This window comes from Sciurus vulgaris (assembly GCF_902686455.1).
Source record: "Sciurus vulgaris genome assembly, chromosome: 10".
Lineage (NCBI taxonomy): Eukaryota > Metazoa > Chordata > Mammalia > Rodentia > Sciuridae > Sciurus > Sciurus vulgaris.
Genome location: NC_136470.1, coordinates 3801342 through 3822995, shown reverse-complemented (window position 1 = coordinate 3822995; position 21654 = coordinate 3801342). Strand labels below are relative to the sequence as shown.

Here is a 21654-nt window from a genome sequence, read left to right as displayed (position 1 = left end):
GCCTGCAGCCCGGAGGCAGAGGTGGCTGCAGCCAGGCCTCTGTCACAGGGCAGAGTCTGCCTGCCTGAGGTGAAGCCCTGAAGGTCATCATAGATGTGGGGTCACCCAGAGAAACCCTGCAGGTCTGGGCACCTCTTCCTGCAGGCTTCTTCCTCTAGCAGCCAGGTGTGTCTCCGCCCCTTCTGGCTGACGTCATGCAGGCCGAGGTCATTGCCCTGCCCTGAGATCCAACACACAGCCAAGTACCTGCCGAGGGGACGGAGAAATGGAATTTCCTGTTTCTGTTCAGGAACACTTAAGAGCACCGGTGCGACATCTCTGGGGGCTTGATGGCAACAGGTGACAACTTTCACCATGAAAGGCCAACAGTCCAGGGCAGGCAGACTGTGCCGCCAGCAGTGACTCATGGGCCCACCAGCAGCATGCAGCCCGGCAGCCGGGCTGCCCTCCATGGGTCCCCAAGGCCCCTGGGCTCAACTGACCAGGAGATCGTCTGGTGTGCCTCCGACGTTTCCCATCTGGGGAGACTGAGGCTGAGCAGGTGCTGGCTTCCCTGGGCTTCCAGCCACGCAGCACAGGCCAGACCCCAGGCCTGGGCCCCGCTCCGCCCCTCCCCTGCCACCCTGCCCCACTCCCTCCCTCCTCACGTCACCAGGCTCTTCCGGGATTCTTGGTTCAAATGTCTGGGGTGCCCAGAGCCAGCTGCCCACAGTGGCCTGCCTTTTGCTGGGTTGTCTAGGCTGACAGACCGACACACGGAGAGTCTGCCTGGAACCTAGGTCACGGCCCCGCAGAGGTGGGAGGAGGGCCCCAGGTCCTCGTGGCTGGCAGGCAGAACCGTCTGCCTCGCTGAGCGGGGTCTTAAGTCGCCAAGGACCTCTGAGGAGGCAATGGGCTCCAGGGCCCCTGGCCCTCTCCCTCCCACACAGGCCGTCCCCACAGAGGGCCTCTTAGGGCTGTCCTCTCCGGCCAAGATCAAGATCACAATCCTAGAGGAAGGAAGGGAGCCCAACCCAGGACACTGTCACCCTGTCACATCGTCACGGCCCCCAAAATAGTGCAAAGGAAGGCCAGAGATGTAGACTGGAGTCGCCACTGTGTGGCTTCCCTACCCCGCAGCTCCTGGGAGCCCCACGCGCCTGCTCATGGCAGGAGCCACGGTGCCTGGGCCATGGCCCCAGCCGTCCAGACACAGTGACGTCACACGTGAAGTGCTGCGTCTGAACCAGGTCTTAGTGTGGGCAGAGCTTCACCGTCTGCCTTATGAGTAAGAAAACAAACTTAAAAAAAAAAAGCTCGCTCAATGCAAAGCAAAACTAACACCCACTCAACAGAATAAGAGAGGCGTCTAGGGCCCAGGCTCCCGGTGATGCCCAGCCCCTCCCGCCTCCCACAGGCCAACAGCCAGTCGCAGACCACGGTCCAGAAGGTTCTGCAGACAGCTCTTGGGAGGGAGCCCCTGTTCTGCAGATCCCAGGCAAGGAGCTGTGTCTGAGGTCCCCTCCGGAGTTGCCTGGGTGGGGGCCGCCCCATGCAAATGGCCTGCACTGAGCGGGGGGCAGCCTGGGCTTCCTCCCCCCGCTGCCTGGCCACAGAGCAAGTTAGGGGTTACACCTGCACCCAAACTCCTAAGGGGTCAGCTTGCTCATCCCAACGACGCCTGCCCTGGGGGTCCTCAGCAGCAGGACCTGGGACCTGCAGATGGCAGGTGCTGTCCAAGCCCTGGTCATTCAGTCCACTGCAACCACACCTGGTCTTACCGTGGGTGGCCCTGTTACCTTCACTACCCCTTCTTCCTGATCAACCTTGGAGTAACTGTCCCAAGGTGGCAGGGAACACCCAGCTCTGCGCCTGCCCGTCCACAGTGCCTTCCTGCGTCTCTCCACCACGTTCAGCGGAGCGCTGAGTTTCTAGTGGTGACCAGCGGGGCTCACGAGTCACTTGTTCTGGGAACTCAGCCAAGTGTTGCTCCCCAGCGCCCAGTTACTTCCTTGTGGGTGAATTTTTGAATGTTTTTATGGCCATCTTTTCAGAACACTTCCGGAGGATATTTATGCACATACCTCCTCTGGCTAGTCCCTTCTCTTCCCCTCACCTCCTCCTCTCACATGATTCATCACCCCTGACACTAGACAAGTTTCTGGGATTCCAGGCTGCCCCAGAATCGCCCTTCCTCATCACATACCGCGTCCCCGAGCAGGGCGTAGGCTGTCCCCTCTAGGTTTTCCACCATGATAGAAAACCTGTCCTCTGTGGGTTTTTCCTTTGTGGTGCTGGACATGGAAGCCAGGGTTCCACCCACACAGGGCCAGCCCTCTGCCCTCAGCTACACCCCAGCCCTCTTATCCTCTTGTCTCCCCAAAATGCTGCCATGGAGCAGTGCAGGGGCACACGCCTGTCATCCCAGCAACCTGGGAGGCTGAAGCAGGAGGATCACAGGTTCAAGGCCAGACTCAGCAACTTATCGAGGCCCAAAGCAACTTAGACCCTGTCTCAACAAAAAAATGGGGGACGGATGCAGCTCAGTGGTTACACACCCCTGGGTTCAATCCGCAGGACCAAAAAAAACAAAATTCTTCCATGGATCCCCCTGACGGTGATACTCAGTTATTAGTAGTCCTGAGACCTAAAGGTTCCTGTTCTACAAGACTTCAGAAGTCCTCAAATGAAAGTCCAGCTGATTCCCCTTATGTGGCATCTAGGAAGTCCTTCAGGAAGTCCACGCATCTTCCCAGGTTCGCCCTCCAGGGGCCGCGTGTAAGATGAGCTGGCAGGGTTCACGTGGGAATCCCGCTCACAGCGCGGGCTTCAGTGCTTTTAAGTTGTGCACGTCTCACACAGGAGCCACGTACTCAACCTGGGCTTCCGGGGAGACGGCACTTACGGGTGTCACAGTGTAATAAAGGCACTTGCCTCCCAACGAAGATAACTGAGAAAATAGCGATTTTAGATTGGTTCTGGGGGGACGAAGGAGCTGAGGCTGACAGGATGAGGCCCTGTCCGGAGCCGCGCCTGGGCCCCACTCCGGGCCCCCAGGGACCCCGCCGCCTCTACCCAGCTGACGGGCTGGGTCCCCTCAGCCCTGGCCGCAGCCCTTCTTCCCTGGGAAGCGCTCCCTAGCCTCTGCCGGCCGGGAGCAGTCTCCGTGGCACCGGCGCCCTCCCGGCCTCTGCGGCCACACTGACGTCTGTGTGGTACCCCAAGAGCCCTGCGGTGGCACCTGCCCCATCGCCTGCCCCTCTCCTCCCGGGGAGCGGGGCCTAGGTGGTGCCCGGTGGGGTCTCAGCCTCCCAGCGTGTGGCGGCTCATCACTGCAAGATCAGCTCAGGAACCCAGAGGGGGCGCGCCACCCCCGCCCGTTTCACAGATGCAGAAACTGAGGCCCAGGGAGACTGGTACACGGCCCATTTTAACCACTGAGCTGAAGAGCGTCCTTTCCTTCAGTGGGATCTGGCTTTGGCTGAGTCACCTGCACAACTGTCCTGCAACTGGCGTCCTTGGGGCACCTCAAACCCAACCATCATCCAGAGCCTTCCAGCTTCTCCCTGGAGACGGAACGGCCCAGAAGCTGAACTCCTTCTGTTTCCTGTGCGGCCATTGGAGCACAGGAAAAGACTCTCAGGACCCACAGGGAGACTTGCCGAGGGGACAGCGGGGACACCGTCCACACAGAGGTCAAGCGAGTCTATGTCCTGCCATAGGAAAGCAGTAGGATGATAGCTGAGGTGTAGGGGGGTCCTATCTGCTTCACCAGCAAAATAAATAAAAATAGGAAATTAGAACTAAACTTCCGCCTTGCCAATCAGTGTGCGAGTGCCACTTTAAGAGACGGTATCTGGGCTCAATGGGATTCTCTCATGAGGTGTGACTATATTCCTTGTCAGTCTTTCACACTTGAGTGAGAATTACTGCCAGCTTACTTTTCTCCTGACTCCTGAGAGCTGGCTATATAAAAATAAAAAAAGGGCGAAGGCAGTTGGCTTCCCAAGGCTGAGAGGTTTTAAACACGGGGAGGGAGGGGATGCGCCCTGAGTACTATCTTTGTGCGTTTACGATCCCTGCTGGGTCAGGCCCGCCTTGGTGTCAGCCCCAGAGAAGAAACCTGGTACAAAAGTCCCCTAGAGAGCAGGAATTCAAAAGGAAGGGTACAGCTTTAGGGTCCACTCTCTCCCGCCCCTCCTCGCGGGGCAGACAGCAGTGCCAGTCTGGTGGCGACCCACGGACAGGGTATGTGTGACCGGTCCTTAGGGGACCTGCAGGGCTCATGAATGCCTGTCACCCACAGCCCTGAGTCTCCCCGCAGGGAGAGAGTACGCCTCACTTGCTGAGCCATGACCAGTGGCAGAGGCTTGGGCCAAGTGTCCACAAGCCACTGTTACAGTTCTGGCCCTGCGGGGCACTGCCCAGGTCCCAGGACGTCACTGCCAGCCAAGAGGTAGTGACCTGCCTCCAGCTGTGCCGTGTCCTCCACCTCCGGTGGCTCCCGTGGGGGCGTCCAGTCCTCACCCCACGGGGCCTGCGCATGGCGCCCGGGCTCCTCTTCCTCGTCTGGCGCAGACTGCCCAGAGCAGAGCTTCCCAGCGACAAGCCTTCCCGGCCGGCCTGATGGCTGCACAACCAGCTGCCTGGATTTCAATCTGACTGGGAGGTTCCAAACGGTCCGAGGCCATACCAGACCTGAGGGAGCAGGCCTGGCTGCTGTCCAGCAAGGAGAAGTGCCTCCCCAGGGTGGGCCAGGGGAGCGGCCGGGGCCACCCAGGGCCTGCAGGGACAGCAGCCCAGGAGGGAAGGCGCAGGCCTGTTCTGGTATCTCGACAAGGCTCGGGCCAGTTGGCAGCACAGTTGACAGCATTTGAATTGTGACTCTGAGTTCTAGACGGATTTACAGGGCTTTAAAATGCCAGGTCATCTCACGGTGTTCCGTCAAGTAACTGGAAGCGGGCATGGCGGCGTTCATTTTATGGACTGAGCCGAGCAAACAGGCACAGCAGAGTGACCTGGGATGTAAATTTCACAACTGCTGGTTCCTGGCCTGGTGGCGAAGTCCACTGGATGGATTCTTCCAAGCCAGGCCCTTGTGCTTGCCCCTCCCTCCCTGGCCTCCACCCCTGGAGCCTGCTCTGATGAGAGAGTGCGCACAGGGGTCCAGGGAAGGAGGCCCAGCCATCAAGAGGACCAGTGGCATTGGGGGCAGCTGGGAAAGTGCTGGCCTGCACCCAGGCCACAGGACGACAGGTTCCAGACTGCTCCGTGGTCACCTGCCCCTCAGGTGCACCCCAAGCACAAGTGGGCTTCTTAGACCCTCCACTCAGCCCACTTACCCCTGCCATGTCCTGATTGCTTCTCCTAATCAAGCCTAATGGTCATCAGCACAACAGAGGGTGTCCAGTTCACTCCAGTCCTGACACCTGCTCAGTCTCAACAGCCTCCTGGGGACACCCAGGCCACCAAGCCTCCACCTGGTGGCAGAAGGTGCGTTGGGGGGGCGGGGGGTGGACTTTCTCTGTATGTGTGAGCATGAAGCTGCAGACAGCGCAGAGCTGGCACGGCACCGGATCCTCGTGGGGACTGCCCAGCAGGAAGCGGAGTCTCAAAGGCTTTGCAGTCCCTGTGCCACCCTCTGAGCAGGGGCCACAGCCACAAGGGCTCCTAAACCAAACCAGGTGACAGATGGAGGGAAACTCTCTGGTGAGCGTTCTTAACCTCCCTGGTCCAAGTTCACTGTTACGTGGCCCCAAACCCCTCCAGCAAGAAAGTCGAATTTGAAGGGGGATGCAGTGCGGTGGGGTGGGGTGGAGAGAAAGCCCTTTCTAGACATTGTATCTTCAACTCAGGCTTCAGAATGCTTCAGTGCTTAGAATACTGAGCAGTTCATGGTTAAAAATAGTCACAACTGAACAGGAAGCCTCCAGGAAGAGGCTCTGGACCCTGAGGATACCCGGAAGTTGGAGATACACTTCCTTTGCAGGGAGAGAAAGAGAGGCTGAAGATTCTGCACCGACCAAAAACAATGATGCAGATTTAACAAAGATTGAATGGATCACCCAGAAATCAAAATGGTAAATACTGGAACTTAGAACTCAATGGTGGCAGAAAAGCACAAACTCTTCCACAGGTTCCCAGGTGATGAAAGGAACACGGGAAAGTCCCCACTGGCAAACCTGAAGTCACCATCATCTCAAGCAAGAATCATCAATGGACGTGGAAGTTAAAGTGCAACAGGAAACAGGCTGTTTGCGTCATTCAGCTCTCCAGAGATGTGATTCAGCAAGGGGCCGGGTGGGGTAATCACACCTTTATTGCAAAGAAACCAAGCCCATGTCTGCTCCCAAGTGGAGGGCAGCTCGCCTCCCAGCTAGAGGTCACCCTGCGTAGGCGCCCCCAGAGGAGGCACCAGGGTGGCACCACCGTGGCTGGTGTCTCTGTGCACTTCTGCCAAACGCTGGGCTTGATCATGAGGAACATCAGAAAACCAAACCGAAGGACCCCTCACCAAAGAGCAAGCGCCCAGGACAAAGAGAGGCCGAGGAACTGTTCCGGGTCAGAGGACGAGACGAAGAAACCTGCGGCACCACAGCAGCCTTTGAGCCTGTGAGCGAGGTCCGAGGGCAAGACAGCGGCATCAGGGGCTAGGGGACAGGTTACACGGGGCATCTGAGCAGGCATCCGTGAGGGTTCTGGCGCCGCTGCTGCTGCAGCGTCTTCTAAGTCTGAAATTATTTCAGAATGAAAAGTTAAAGGTACAAGCATCGACAGTAAGCTGGAGATGAACAACAACAAAGAACTTCCCCAGAACGCAGCCCAGAGAGACGCAAGAGACTGGAGATGGGGGGAACTCTGATCATACCCAACCTGAAACCCAGCAGAAGACTAGAGAGAGAGGGAACCGGGTGATATAAAGAAGGTAATGGCTGAGAACTCTCTGGAATGTTGAAAGACATCAAATCTTAGATCCAGGTAGCTCAGTGATCCTAAAATAAAATAAGTGAAAGAGAACCCATATCTGAGCACACCACAGGGACATTTCAAAGCACTGAAACAAAAGGGAATATCACCAACACAGGCTTCAAGTCAGGAGCTGGCCTCCCAACCAGCCTTCCACCACAAAGACAAGTCAGCAGGGGGCTTGCATGGGCAAGGAAGGTACAAAGCTGTTTACTCACAAGCTGCACTACGCAATTTGTACACAGAAAATCTATGGAATCCATAGATATGTTTAAGAAGTTTGCCATATGCAAACTCAGCATTTTAAAAAAATCAGCTTTCTTCTATCTTTTAGCAAAGAAAAATGCTAAAAGTACTTTAAAAAATATCGTGTACTGCAATATCAAAGATCAAGGACACAGAGGTGAATTTATTAAACATTTATAGAAAACCTCAATGAAAACTACAGATCAACCCTGAGAGACTAGCTAAGGTCTAAACAGGAGATGCAGCATTCAGGGCTCACAGGAGCCCTTTGGGAAAGGACAGCACATGGTGCCACCAGATTCATCCCCAGATTAAATACAAACTGAAACAGAATCCCAGCACGACATTTAATGTGAAATTTTTCAAATGAATTCTAAACTTCACTTGGAAATGCAGTCGATCCTGAATAACAACAAAAATGAGAACACAAAAAGTTGGGAAACCCACACTACTTCATTTCAGGTTCACCTGAGAGTTACAACCATCAAACCTGAGTGGTGTTGACTGAGGGACAGATAAACAGGCTGAAGGGCAGAGGCAGCCCAGGAGTAGACCCACGCTTACCTGGTCAGCTGATTTCTGGTGAAGTCACCAAAGCATTTCAAAGAGAGAGGAAAGCTGGCCATAGATGAAGCTGGAACGAAAAGATATCCGCAGAGAAAAAAAGTCACCTTCCCTGTACCAGATGCAAAATCAATTTGCAGTGGATGGTTGACCTCAATGCAATTGCACTAGACTTCATGGAAATGAAAACTCATGAAGAAAATTAACAACACAGAGACAGAGGGAAAATATTTGTAACACAGTCATCTGATAGGGGCTGGAGTTGTGGCTCATAAAGACAAATAAATAAAATAAAGATAAATAAAATAAAGGTATTGTGTCCATCTACAATTGAAAAAAAAAATTAAAATAAGAACATGTATCTGATAAAGGACTTACATCCCAAGTATTTAAAAACAGCCACACTTGATAGTAACATGAAACAATATAAAATTTTAAAAAGACAAATGGCCCAATAAAGATATGGACCAAAAACCTGGAAAATACTTTACCTGGGAAGATGTATATGTAATGTATAAGGCTGCTCCCCCGCCCATTCCGTTGCAGCCATTTCCCCGCCTCCCAACCACTTGTCAATCTGTGAACATCCTGGCTAGCTATTGGCTCATCAGTCAGCTTGCAAGTACCCTTCTCCGTTATTGGTCCCCTGTTAGCCCGCGGAATACAACCGCCGTCTTTCCTCTCTTGCTTCTCTCTACACACTTGCTTTTCCTCCTCCTGGCTTTCCACTCTCTCTAGCACATGCCCTTTTCCTTTCTCTTTTCCTCTCATTTTCTCTCTCACCCTGCAGGGAGACACTGTTTGCTTAATAAATTCCCTTATGTGATTTCCCGTGTCTGGCGTGGATTTCTGGGAGCTATTGTTGAGCCGCAACCGAGATGGCGCATACGGAGAGCCAGTTCTGTCGGAGGGGCTGGAGCTACCGCGGGTCCGGAGCTGAGCTGCATTTTTCCTTAGAGTATAAATAGTAAAAACATTAAATTAAATTAAATTAAAAAAACATGGAAATCGTTCAGTGTCATTAACCATCATGGAAATTCAAACTAACACCATAAGGGACCACTATACCAGTATTAATGGCATTGTGATATCAATATCAATGTCGTCATGTCGATTAACTTAATAGGAAGAACATTCTATTAGCTGATACTGATGCAACCGCCAGGTATTCCTATCAAAGGGACTCTTTCCATAATTAAGCTCCTTCCGGGACCCCCCATGATTAAGCTTCTTGTCAGCAAGATTTTACAAAGCGTGTCCACAGGATCTCACGGGAGTTCTGCGGAGCTCAGTGTGGTTTGAAGCTTCCTCTTTCTTGTGAATGCCAGGTTTGCAGACAAAAGGTGTGATAGACTCTCTCAAGAGAGCTTGCTGTGCAAGTTACTACCTCTTGTGAAATTTCTGTCTAACCTACAAATGTGGCACAAAGAATACCTGTTGTGTACCCACCCACCGACACGTAACCACCCCGCTGAGTATAAATCTAAAAGAATTTTCAGACCAGGGTCCAGAGATTTTCAGGCGTGAGCCCCTCTGGACCACTGCAGCTTAAATAAAGTTGCTTCCTGAAAATTCCTCAGGCGTCCAGCTTCATCTGTCCTACATTGATACCTCAGCTAAATTAACAAGACTGACGACTCTAAATGTTGGCAAAGACATAGAACAACCGGGACTCCCCTGCCCTGCTTGTGGAGATGTCAAGATGTTCGGCGAACTCCTTGGCAGATTCTTACAAAGTTAAATATTTACAGCTCAAAGACCTGGTAATTCTACTCTTGGGTAGTTTTCCAAAATAAACAAAAACTGAAAGAAAACAAAACCTTGTATGTGAATATTCATACTAGTTGAGGCCTATTGGGCAAAAATTGGAACCAACCTCAATTTTTAGCAATGGAAAAATGGAAAGGCAATTTTTAAATAACCAGACAATGAAAATATCAGCCAGAAATAAAAAAGAAGCAGACGACTGGCTGTGGACTGGATATTTGTGTCCCTCCCCTGCAAATGCCTGTGTGGAAGCTCTAATGCCAGGGTGTGGCGTCAGGAGGAGGAGCCTAAGGAGGTTAGGGGTGGAGCCCTCGTGAAGGGCCAGGGGCTCCTACGCTCTTGGTTTTCCCTGTAGGACGACTGAGAAGGCGGCCGTGTGCAGATGCCCTCACCAAGGGCTCAGCCATGGGACCCCTTGATCTGGGGCTACCCCCTCCAGAACCAAGAGAAGCAAATGCCTTTATGTAAGCCAGTGGTCTGTGGCCTCCTGCCCTGTCTCAGAATAAAAAATAAAAAGGGCTGGGGATGTGGCTTAGTGGTTAAGCGCCCCTGGGTCCAATCCCCAGTACTGGGGGAAAGGTTAGAATGGAAAGTTCCAGAAGAAATGAGCTGAGATGGATTGCCTTTGTGTGGGGGGGACAGTTAGGTGGAGTGGCGAGAAGGATAAGCTATTTTACAACCTTTTAATCATAGATATGTTATTAAATGTGTGATGAAATCATGTGGACTTTTAAAAGGAATAAGGCCATGTCTGGCCAGCAGTGGCACCGGGGTTTCCACCTGGAACAGGGGACTCACAGCACCATCTTGGCCAGGTAACCTGGTCTAGATTTTGGACCAACCCCGTGGATCCCAACCCTGGTCTCCGAGTGGATGTGTTGGTGGCAGCAGAGTCACTTGGGTCAACTAACCCGCACTGATGCCGGGTTACCTGTTAGATAGAAGCGGAGTCACTTAGCGCCCTGGAGGACAGGCTGGGTGTCACCTGGTCTTTTCATCAGTGTGGACGTCCAAGTCTTGGCCAAGCCACCCTCCCTACTTCAAGTATTCATGTCTCAGTTTATGATCCACGGCCATCGGCTTTAATAGACTCGAGGACCAAAGCCTCAGTTCCACCTCCCGCTGCTTCAGGGCTTCACCGTGTGACACGCCATCCTCTCGCCTTGGGCGAGGGGTTCCGGGAGGCAGCTCTTTCTGTGGGCATTGGCTGAGGGGTTCCCTCCTCAGTAGGATTCCACTTCAAATCCAGGTCTGGGGCTTTAGGAGGAAGACTAAAGGAAGAATTTGGGATTCCCACTGAGTTCAAGGATCTGCAGCCAAAGCAAAGCAAAACTGGGTCAGGCCAGCAGCGTGAGGGGGTCTCAGACTTTCCTGAGAGGGTGGGAGAATTCACAGTCTCTTTCCCAAGGACGCAGCCTAAGGACCTGCCTTGGCTTAAATTCTGGATCCATCACGTGGTGCTTCCCTGGAAGGCTTCAAGGAAGAGCAGAGGGGCCCGGGCAAGCCTGGGGCCCTGGGGTCTTGGAGAGGGAGCAGGAACGTGGGATTCGAACCTTTTCCTACGTGCTGTGGGTGGCCCGCTCGCTCTGTCTTAGGAGACTGTACAAAGACTCCGACGGCTTTACTTCTGCTTTTCCTTCTGATCATCTACCCAGAGTCTTCTGAGTCCTACCCTCATGGCTTTGCAGAAGGAGCAGGAAGGTCCCTGTCTGGACCTGTGCCCTGACCCACTGGCTGTGGCAGAGGTTTGGACTGGAGTGTGCTCGTGAAGACCCCGGTGAGCCCAGAGACCAGGCCTGAGAGCAAAGGTGACAGAGGGAGGCTGGGCCTTCGCCACAGCCCAGGAAGGCCAGGAACTCTGCTGGGCGCCAGGGTGTGAGGTGTGGAAGGGCAGTTGTCCAGAGTCAGCAGGAGGAAGCACCAGGATGGAGTGCGGGCCACAGGGGGCGTCCAGGAAGGCCCTGAGCCGGTCACCCACACAGCTGGACGCCCGAGGCTGTCTCTTCCTAGGGGTGCTGGGGACCGTGGGGCACCTGAGAAATGCTGGGTCTGAGCTGCAAGGTGGGGAAGCCCTGGGGACCACCGAACGAGCCGGCTGTGGCCTGAGAGAGACGCGGGCACAGACCTGCAGACGAGGACACTTGGGCAGACACAGAAAGTCAGGCCCTGGCAGGACTTGCCCACTCCCAGCTCTTCTAAGGACCCCTGTCACGGGCAACCCACACCAAGGCACAGGGGGAACCAGCTTGTGAAGGAGGAGAAATCCAGAGCCCGGCAACCTGAGGCCCTCTGCTGGGCTGCCTCCTGCCCAGGGACCTGCCGCCCCCACAGCGTCTTAATGGCACCCGTGGGCCTGTTTGCAGTGCTCTCTGTGATTGCCTGTCCTTATAAAGAACTACACTGTACGTGTACTGATAGCTCATGTCCTGGTGGTGCTCGGAACTTGTAAAATCTCTCCTTTCATGTAAAGTCATTTTTTTTTTGGTACCAGGGATTGAACCCAAGGGCACTTAACCACTGAGCCGCATCCCCAGACCTTTTTATGCTTTATTTTGAGACAGAGACTCACTAAGTTGATTAGGGCCTCACTAAGTTGCTGAGGCTGGCCTTGAACTTGAGACCCTCCTGCCTCAGCCTCCTGAGCCACTAGAATTACAGGTGTGCACTACCACGCCCAGGCTAGAGTCACTTATTCTTTAAAAAAGAAAGGGGCCCGCCCGCAGCCCCGCACCGGGCAGGGTCCTGGGGCCGGGACCCATTTCGGGGGCACCGCCGGCCTCGGGGAGGGGCGACGGGGCGAGGGAGACCACCGCCAGGAAGGGCCGGGGTCCGCGCGAGTGCGGGCAGCCCGGGGAGGCGGCGGGCCTGGGCGGGGGAGAGCGAGAGCGAGGGCCATCCGGGTTTGCTTCGGGGCCGGCGGGCCATCGGGGCCGGCAGGGGAACAAGGCATGGGGGCCGCCCTCCGCGGGGGTCGGGGCCGCCGCAATCGCGACTGAAGCCGGGAAAAGAAGAGGGGGCCGGGGGAGCGACCGCCACCGCCCCGCGAAGGCGCTGGAGCCAGGACTCCCGCTCGGAGCCAGCCTGCCGTCCACAGCTACAAGCAGGTTTTGCTGAAAACAGATTCTGCTCGTTCCAGGTGTCTACACCTGCCTCCAGGCCACAGCTGTGGGGAGCTTGGGCAGAGCAGAGAAGTTTCTGTATTTAGCTGCCCAGGCAGAGGAGAATGGGGTCTCCACGGCCTGAAGAATGAAGACTCAATGTCAATGAGGAGTGGACGGAAGAAAGAGGCCCCTGGGCCCCGAGAAGGACTGAGATCCAGGGGCCAGGCCTCTCCTGGAGGAGTCAGCACATCCAGCACTGATGGCAAAGCCGAAAAGTCCAGGCAGACAGCCAGGAAGGCCCGGGTAGAGGGAGCTTCCACGCCGAAAGTCCTCACGCAGGGCCGGAGTGAGCAGATCTCAGAGAGTGAAGCCAGGAGACCAGTGCACCAAAACAGACCAAGGCTGAGGAGCTCCCTCGGCCACAGCCTCCCTCCGATCTGGAGACGGATGGGCGAAGCCTCAACAATGACGGCAGCAGCGGCCCCAGGGATATAGACCAGGACAACCGAAGCACGTCCCCCAGCAGCTACAGCCCTGGGAGTGTGGAGAACGACTCTGATTCATCTTCCGGCTTGTCCCGGGGCCCAGCCCGTCCCTACCATCCGCCTCCACTCTTTCCTCCCTCCCCTCCCCAGGCAGACAGCACTCCCGGACAGCCAGATCCTGGCTTTGAACCCCATTCCTCTGTGACACCCACTGGATATCATGCTCCCATGGAGCCCCCCACATCCAGAACGTTCCAGGCTCCTCCTGGGGCCCCTCCTCCTCACCCACAGCTCTATCCTGGGGGAACTGGTGGAGGAGTTTTATCTGGACCCCCAATGGGTCCCAAAGGAGGAGGGGCTGTCTCTTCAGTGGGGGCCCCTAGTGGGGGTAAGCAGCACCCCCCATCACAACCACCATTTCACTATCAAGCTCTGGAGCTAGTGGTGCTCCCCCAACAAAGCCAGCTACCCTCTGCTCCACCACCAGCCACTTTCCCTCATGTCACACCAAACCTGCCCCCCACCTGCCCTGAGACACCTCAACAATGCCTCCGCCTCTCCTCCTGGCCTGGGGGCCCAGCCACTCCCTGGACATCTTCCCTCTCCTCATGCCATGGGTCAGGGCATGGGTGGACTTCCTCCTGGCCCAGAGAAGGGCCCCTCTCTGGCTCCGTCACCCCGCCCTCTGCCTCCTGCTTCCTCCTCTGCTGCCCCAGCTCCCCCAATGAGGTATCCTCATTCATCGTCTAGCGGTAGCTCTGTGGCAGCCTCTTCCAGTTCTTCCTCCTCTTCCTCTACTTCCCAGTACCCAGCTTCCCAGGCATTGCCCAGTTATCCCCACTCCTTCCCTCCCCCAACAAGCCTCTCTGTCTCCAATCAGCCACCCAAGTATACTCAGCCTTCCCTCCCATCCCAGGCTGTGTGGAGCCAGGGTCCCCCTCCACCTCCTCCCTATGGTCGTCTCTTGGCCAACAGCAATGCCCATCCAGGCCCCTTCCCTTCTTCGGGGGGGCAATCCACTGCCTACCCGCCCGCCCCAGCACATCACCATTGCCAACAGTAGCAGCAGCAGCAGCAGCAGCAGCAGCAACAGGAGCAGCATGGACGCTGTGGGCCCCCTCCACCTGGAGCATATCCCCATCCTCTGGAGAGCAGTGGCTTCCACCATGCACACCCTTACACCGTGTCTCCCTCCCTGGGGTCTCTGAGACTCTACCCATCAGGGCCAGCACACTTGCCCCCCCTCATGGTCAGGTGTCCTACGGCCAAGCAGACCCCAATGGCCCCCCAGTCTCCTCTTCTTCCAACTCTTCCTCTTCTCAAGGGTCCTACCCATGTTCACATCCCTCCCCTTCTCAGGGCCCCCAAGGGGCGCCCTACCCCTTCCTACCGGTGCCTCCGGTCACCACCTCCTCTGCTACCCTTTCCACGGTCATTGCCACTGTGGTGTCCTCGCCAGCAGGCTACAAAACTGCTTCCCCACCTGGGCCCCCACCCTATGGCAAGAGAGCGTCATCCCCGGGGCCTACAAGACAGCCACCTGGATACAAGCCCAGGTCACCACCCTCCTTCAGAACGGGGACCCCACTGGGCTTTCGAGGCACCTCCCCGCCAGCAGGCCCAGGGACATTCAAGCCAGGCTCACCTATGGTGAGTTCCGGGCCCTTGCCACCTGCAGGGCCCTCAAGCCTGTCATCTCTGCCACAACCACCTGCGGCCCCTGCCTCAGGGCCACCTCTGAGGGCTATGCAGATTAAACAAGAACCAGCTGGAGTATGAGACCCCAGAGAGCCCTGTGCCTCCAACCCACAGCCCCTCGCCCCCTCCCAAGGTGGTAGACGTGCCCAGCCACGCCAGGCAGTTGCCAGGTTTAACAGACACCTAGACCGCGGCTTTAACTCATGCGCGCGCAGCGACTTGTACTTCGTGCCGCTGGAGGGCTCCAAGCTGGCCAAGAAGCGGGCCGACCTAGTGGAGAAGGTGCAGCGCGAGGCTGAACAGCGCCGTGCACGAGAAGAAAAGGAGCAGGAACAGGAACAGGAACGGGAACGCGAAAAGGAACGCAGGTGCGAGAAAGAGCGCGAGCCCCAATGCAGCGTGAAGCTGGTGCAGGAGGGCCATGCCCCAGTGCAGTGCCCTTCTCTGGGCCCAGTGCCCCATCGCCCTCCATGTGAGCCTGGTAGTGCCGTCGCTACGGTGCCCCCCTACCTGGGTCCTGACACTCCAGCCCTGCGCACTCTTGGTGAATATGGCCGACCTCATGTCATGTCTCCTGGCAATCGAAACCATCCATTCTACGTGCCACCGGGGGCAGTGGACCCAGGGCTTCTGGGTCACAATGTCCCAGCCCTATACAGCGATCCAGCTGCCCAGGAGAGGGAGCGGGAAGCCCGCGAACGAGACCTCCGTGATCGTCTCAAGCCTGGCTGCGAGGTGAAGCCTAGTGAGCTGGAACCCCTACATGGGGTTCCTGGGCCAGGCCTGGATCCCTTCCCCCGGCATGGGGGCCTGGCTCTGCAGCCTGGCCCTCCTGGCCTGCACCCTTTCCCTTTTCATCAGAGCCGGGGCCCCCGGAGCGAGAATGTCTAGCGCTGGCAGCTGGGCCAGCCCTGCGGCCTGACATGTCCTGTGTCGAGCGACTGGCAACTGAGAGGCAACATGCAGAAAGGGTGGCAGCCCTGGGCGATGACCCACAGGCCCAGCTGCAGATGCTCAACGTGACCCCTCTCACCACCAGCACGCTCACATCCACTCTCCCCTGCACCTGCACCAGCAGGATGCCATTCATGCAGCCTCTGCCTCAGTGCACCCTCTGCCCCGATGTCCGCAGCCCATCAGCTGCAGGCCATGCACACAGTCTGCTGAGCTGCAGTGCTTGGTGCTGGAGCAGCAGCAGTGGCTTCACGCTCATCACCTGCTGCATAGCGTCCCGCTACCTGCCCAGGAGGACTACTACAGTCACCTGAAGAAAGAAAGTGACAAGCCACTGTAGAACCTGGGATCAAGAGAACACCAGGGCTCCTACATCTGAACCGTGAAGGACCCCCTTCTGGCTGCCACCCAGAGCTGAGCAGAGGGTGCTGTTCAGTTGCAGGGCCTCCGCAGCTGGGCAAGAGGGAGGGAGGAAATAAGGAACAGACAGAAGGCCAAGGCCCAGGAGGTGTGCAGAGGTGGGGAGATGGCAAGGGTGGGGACAGAAAGCGCACAGTATCTTGGACCAGGCCCCTCTTCCTTGTACCCTGCTTTCCTCCTCCCCTACGCCCAGCCTTCCGTGGTCCCTGTCTCTCCCCAACCCCATTGGTGCGATTCTTTCATCTGTTAGATGTGGCTGTTTCGCGTCGCATCGTGTGCTGCCCTGCCCCTGCCCAATCCCTGTGTGCACGCCCCCTCTGCGGTGTATGCCCCATCCCCTCCCCACATTAATAATTTATATATATAAATATCTATATGATGCTCTTTAAAAAACATCCCAACCAAAACCAACCAAACAAAAACATCCTCACAACTCCCTGGCGGGGTGGCGGGGAGAAAGAGAGGAAGGAAGGAAGGAAGGAAGGAAGGAAGGAAGGAAGGGAGGAAGGAAGGAAGGAAGGGAGGGAGGGAGGGAGGAGGGAGGGAGGGAGGAAGGAAGGAAGGAAGGAAGGGAGGGAGGGAGGGAGGGAGGGAAAAAAGAAGCTGCAACTCATCCCTCCCACCCAGCAGCTAACAGCCTGGATCCTCTGGACTGGGAACCCTTATGGGGACTCAGCCCACCCGGGGGCCTCCCATCCCCTTGGATGGGCCAGCAGCAGGAACTGGCAGCATTAGCAGACTCCCTGAGCAGACAGAGGCCAGGTGCCACCAGCTCTGCACACCCATAGGTTCCCAGGGGCAGCTGAGGGAGCGGAGGCTGCTGGGTGCAGGGTTCACCGGCAGCAGCCACTGTGCCCTGCCGCTGCTGTTCCAGAGGAGACGACTCAGGACCATCTGTGCACTGACCCCGCAGCCGTGCCGCCGAGACTCCTCAACACCAGCTCCCTGAAAGCACCGCATCCTGAGGCCACCTGAAGGCCTCAGGGCCCCTTCCCTGTCCCGGGAGGCTGTGGGCGCTTTGACCTCCTGCCGGAAGTCTGCCTGCCCAGGGCGCGGGCATCAGGGGGCAGCCTCCACAGGGCCGTGTCTAGATTTTCCCAGAGCCGCTCGGGCTCTGTGAGAAGCCAAGGACCCCTCTCCTAAGAGGTCACTGAGGCCAGAGCAACAGATCCAAGGGGTCAGCCTACAGGGCCAGGGGTGCCTCCTCAGGGGCAGAGGGCTGCTGGACAGGTCAGAGGAAAGCGGGGCCTGGCTTCCTGCTGGGCCTCCCCCACCACTCAGGAGGACTTGGAGCCCGAGCTCACAACGGCCTCTCCCAGCACCTGAAGGACTGCATTTCTAACTGTCACCTGCTCCTGCCACCCACCGTGACCTGGGTCTCTTCCCTTCTGAACAGCTCTCCCTGGCGGTGACTCACCCAGGGACTGAGAGGCAGCCACCTGGGCGGCCACCTGGGAGGCCAGGCACTGTGCAGACTGTGGTCCACATGTACTGTGAGCTGCATGAGTCAGGGTGGCCAATGGGAACTGGTGCCACCCGGCCCTGGGCTCCGGCGCCCTCGCGTCCTGCCGGCAGGGCCCTCGCGTCCTGCCAGCAGGGCCCTCGCGTCCTGCCAGCAGGGCCCTGCACAGGGCCCTTCCAAACGCCGCTGCAGCTCCCTCAAGTTCCCTCAAGCCACTCGGCACTTCCAGGTCTGGGCCCTTGGTCAGAGCTGAGCCCTGGCGCATGCAGCTGGTCTCCCGATGTGTGGCCAGCCTGAAACGCAGCAGGCAGCAAGTGACCCCAGGGGCCAGGAGCAGCTCGATGTCCTGGGACCACCGAGTCACAGGAAGAACAGAGCATCGTCCATCCGTGGGCATTTGAAATCACCAGCAAGCGAGGCCCAAAGCCTAAGGGAAGCTGGCGCCTGGGCCACCATGGAAGAGGGTGACCAGTGATGGGGTCAATGAGGCTGGGCCAGCACTTGGTCCCTAGAAGGAGCAAGTCCTTTCCCTCTCTCGGACTCTGCCTCTCCACTATGGCCTTCTGTCCAATGGTGACCAGAACACTGTCCATGGGATGTCTGTCCACGGGGCCAAACCACTAGAAGGAGGAGGCGCAGCACACCAGAGGCACACCGCCCCTGCGGGCCTCCTGGGCGGGGAGAAGGCGGCATGGCGCCAGAGCGTGGCCTCCTTGGCCGTCTGGTGCCGGGGAGGAGCCCGCTTCCCTGATGGCTCGGGGCTCTGCCTGTTATCACATGTCCCCTGCATCAAGGGTCTAACCTCACAGATTCTGCAGCCTTCAGAGAAAAGATAGAATAGGGAGAGACCCAGGGAGGACACAGGGGCCCAGCCCCCTGTCCCCAGAAGAAGCCACTTAGCCTTTGTGCTCTTTTCAGGATCCAGAGAGGGAGACACAAACTGAGCGTCCCTGGGACACTAGGCAGTTCCTCCGCCACACTCCACGTCTCCAAAGGACCTTGGTTCTACCAGGTCGGGTGATTTCCCATCCCAAGGTCTCAGATCTCAAGCCCCACGGAAGTGGACCAGGCCTTGGCCCAGGAGCCCAGACCCTTACGGAGGATGGGGCAGGCCTTTCCCAGGCAAGAGGCTCTGACGGCAGGTGCTGGAGGCTGAGGGGGCCGGTGAGGGCCTGGGAAGGTCCTCCAAGGGCAACCACAGCTGGGACATGGCGTGGGGCCCAGATGGGGGACAGGCGCCTGAGACCCCTGGTGAAGGGCCCTGGTCACTGTGGGAGATGCTGCAAAGCCACCTGCCGGGCCTTCTCTGCCCTCGCCCCAGAGGAGGGGGAGGCTGGTTGAGCAGGTTGGCTTGACTTACCAAGGACGACCCCAGTCCTGCCGGCCAGGTATCCTCACCACTCCTGCCACTGGCCTCGGGGACCTGCCCTCCGCTGTCCCCAGTGGCTGAGCTCAGGTTCTCTGCATCACCACGGTGGGGCAGAAGACCCGGGCCCCTCGGGTCCTCACAGATGCCTTGCACAGAGAGGATGCTCCCTCCTGGCCAAGGGCGGGGCTGAGGCAGGCGGTGGGCCCGCGGGCACCCAGGAAGGCTGCTCTGCCCGCCCAGAGGGCTGCTCTCTGCAGGGGTGAGGGCAGCAGGAGGCTGAGTGGGCTCATCCCAGCAAGCCTGGAATCAAGGAGGCCCCCGAGGCCCCCATTTCCCCTTGCTGGGTCTTCACCCACACCAAGTCTGTGCCAGCCCCAGTCTCTGGGAACAGCAGACCCCAGCATTACAGCCGTCCCTTCCCAGTCACAGGGTAGCAGCAGCGCTGGAGACAGCCGAGGACACACTCCTGAGCCAATACAGAGGTGACAGGCGGGATTCCGGCCACTGCAGGTCCTGGTGGAAGGACCAGGCCCCTGGCACACTGCTGGGGCTGGGACCACACGGGAGAGCGGGCCGAGACCACCAGCGTTCCCCGCCCCCTCGCACAGGGCTCCTGGGCCAGAGCCCCTCTTCACCAGCACCCAGTCTGCAATTCTCCTCCTCTGGCTTATGTTCCTCGGAACCCATCAACTCCCCTGAGAGTCAGGCCAGGCTTGAGCAGTTGGGTACAGAATGTGCAGCCACGAGGGACTGGCCATCCCCCTGACTGGGGTTGGAAAGCCAGGAGCTGGCCCTATGAAAGCCCACCCCAGGGCCCACAGGTGGCCTGGGACGGCCGAGGGCTCCCCACAGGGCGCTCCTGCGCCGCCGGGCTGTGAGGCCCCACCTAAACCAGCGCGCTAGAGGGGGCTTGTTCTTCCCACTGCTTCACATCTGGCATTCTAGGACTCAGTTACCTGAACCCAAATGTTGACATCCGGGCGAGCTGGCACAGGTGCCACAAGCTGCCCTCCGCACCTTTCACCCCTCGCCACAGCCCTGCAGGTGGGCAGATCCCAGGGCCCACAGGAACAGGATGCACCAGCAGGTGGTCCATCAGGGAGTGTTTGCAGGAAAGCTGGCTGGTCAGGGGCAGCAAGGGGTGACTTCACCACCCCCTGGCCAGGTCCTGCGAAGCACGGCATCTTACAGAATGGGAGAAAACCTTTCCCGCTACTCCTCCCACCAGGGATGAATATCCAGAACATACAAAGAATATACTCCCCCCCCAAAAAAAATAAATAATAATAAATGCTGATGAGGATGTGGGGGAAAAGGTACATTCATACAGTGTTTTGGAGACTTCAAATTAATGCAAACATTTTGGGAAATATAATGGAGATTCCTCCAAAAAACTAGAAATGGAAGCGCCATGTGACCCAGCTACCCCACTCCTTGGTATTTATCCACAATAACAAACATCCGCTACTGTGGAGATGCGGCCACTTCAGTGTCTCTGGCTGCACATTTCACAACAGACGAGTTACAGAGCCAGCCCAGGTGCCCACCAACAGATGAGTGGATCAGGAAAATACGGTGTATGTGCACAGTGGAGTTTTACTCTCCCATAAAGAGGAATGGAATTATTACGTTTGCTGGTGAATGGACGGACCTAGAGAACATCATGCTAAATGAAATAAGCCAGACTCAGAAAATCAGGGGCAGAATGTTTTCTCTCCCATGAAGGAGCTAGAGCAAAGTAAAGGGGAAAGGGGTTTGGGGGGAGTCAGACATCTCAAAGACAGTAGAGGAGAAGGAGGAGGTCAAGAGGGAGAGAAGAGGGCATGAAAGGAGAGGAATATAGAACAGATTCAACAAAATTACGTTATGGTCATGTATAAATACACCACAGTGGATCCACCTGTATATAAGGTATAAAGCACCAAGCTCCAATAAATAGATGAGTGAAAGGCAGATAGGTAAAGTAGAAGAGGGACGAGGAGAATAGGTGGGGGCACCTGGGACTGAAATGGAGCAAACCACATTCCATGCATGGACAATTGTCAAAATGTATCCAATTTTTAGGTATAAAATGCTTAATTAAAAAAAAAATACCAAAATACTATTTCCACCTATTTAGCTGGGATGACACAGAGCTAACAGCTTGGTGACATGCTAGCTGGAAAACCTGTACAGAACAGGCATTCCCCACACCACTTGTGGGAAGGAAAATACCACCACCAACACAGGGGATTCACTTGTTCACGCAGAACCCAGAGATAGACAGCACGTGACAGAGCGGCCTTGGGATTTGTCCCAAAGCCACACTGCAGAAAGACTAAGGGATGCCTGCCAATGGTTTCTACTCACTGCAGCCCCATCATCCAAGGGGAGAACTGCCTGTCAGCTGGTGGACTGGTCCAGAAGGCCACAAGCAAGGTCCCCACCAGAGCTGTCTCCAGGACACACTGCCGAGTCAGAATGCAGAGCACAGACCAGTAGGTGGAACGTGCTACGCTTTCGTAAGAAAGGAGAATGGTAAGTGCGCGCACACACACACACACACACAACACATACACACACACACACACACACACACACACACACACACACGGATTATATTTTTTAAACCATGGAAGGATTAAGCAAAATTTACTAGATCTA

The 21654-nt window shown here is 56.7% G+C and overlaps 1 long non-coding RNA gene and 1 pseudogene across 2 annotated transcripts; one reads left to right on the top strand and one right to left on the bottom strand.

Moving 5' to 3' along the window:
• Positions 1-4500: 4500 nt before the first annotated feature.
• Positions 4501-17755, bottom strand: LOC306638086. Its single transcript, XR_013757353.1, has 3 exons — positions 17598-17755; positions 7756-7825; positions 4501-6710 (listed from the first exon to the last, which is right to left on the bottom strand). It is a non-coding gene; the product is annotated as an uncharacterized lncRNA (long non-coding RNA).
• Positions 10270-16611, top strand: LOC306670368 (atrophin-1-like; annotated as a pseudogene). Its single transcript has 2 exons — positions 10270-10337; positions 12521-16611. The product of its transcript is annotated as an atrophin-1-like (transcript).
• Positions 17756-21654: the final 3899 nt, after the last annotated feature.